The sequence below is a fragment of the Bison bison genome, unplaced genomic scaffold (assembly GCF_000754665.1).
Source record: "Bison bison bison isolate TAMUID 2011002044 unplaced genomic scaffold, Bison_UMD1.0 scf7180017854148, whole genome shotgun sequence".
Lineage (NCBI taxonomy): Eukaryota > Metazoa > Chordata > Mammalia > Artiodactyla > Bovidae > Bison > Bison bison.
In genome coordinates this window covers 672-1,373 of record NW_011484721.1, presented here as the reverse complement: position 1 = coordinate 1,373, position 702 = coordinate 672, and the positions used below count along the sequence as shown (strand labels likewise).

The window sequence follows — 702 nt, the reverse complement described above, 5'->3', positions numbered from 1 at the left end:
CCCCTTCTTTATCACTGTCCTTCACTCTTTCCTGCTCTAGTTTACTTGGAATCACAAATCCTTGAGACTGTCGTCACTGCAATGTACAGCGGCATCCAAGATGGACTATAATGCACATATTATAGAGAATCCAACATTGATGTACTTTGTGTTTACCTTGCTCTATAAATTTTTTCCTTAGTGAGCACTTTTGTAGAAATCATAGAGGAGATCGTGTAGGAGTAGAGCGATTCAAGGCCTCTCAGTTGTACTGATCAGAGTTTACAGAGCCCTGGATCTTTTTTGCCATGCCCCCAATTCCTCAAAGTGTAAGTTTAGAAGAAAACAATCCAACTTTTTACTAAGTTAAAAAGAAGATATACCTGGATTAGATCACATTTAGAATTGCTCAGTACTTGAATTCAATTTCTTCCTTATCTCTTTTATGTTATTCTATTGATTTTAACTATTAGTTCATTGTCTCAAGGTTTCTGAGAATGGTATTACTTTTCTCTGTCCAGCTACATTCTCCAAATGCTACTCCCTGACTTCTGATCCATTCTTTTGAAATCTCAACTTTCTTCATAAAACCAGAGACTTATAAAAATGCTTTATTCTCTTGGCTGTTTAGTTCGTCTAGGAAGGAAAGAACCTTTTCTCATTTCTACATTTTGGCCATAGAAAAAGCAACCACAGCAACCACAACATCAGGATTAATTTTAC

At 36.2% G+C, this 702-nt stretch overlaps 1 protein-coding gene across 1 annotated transcript in view; it reads right to left on the bottom strand.

Annotated features, from left to right (window-relative positions):
* The window catches only part of LOC105000113 (5-hydroxytryptamine receptor 2C-like), a gene marked incomplete at its 3' end in the record, with an annotated part of 5,304 nt that overhangs the window by 4,062 nt on the left and 540 nt on the right, over positions 1-702 (bottom strand). The gene's annotated exons all lie outside the window — the stretch shown is intronic.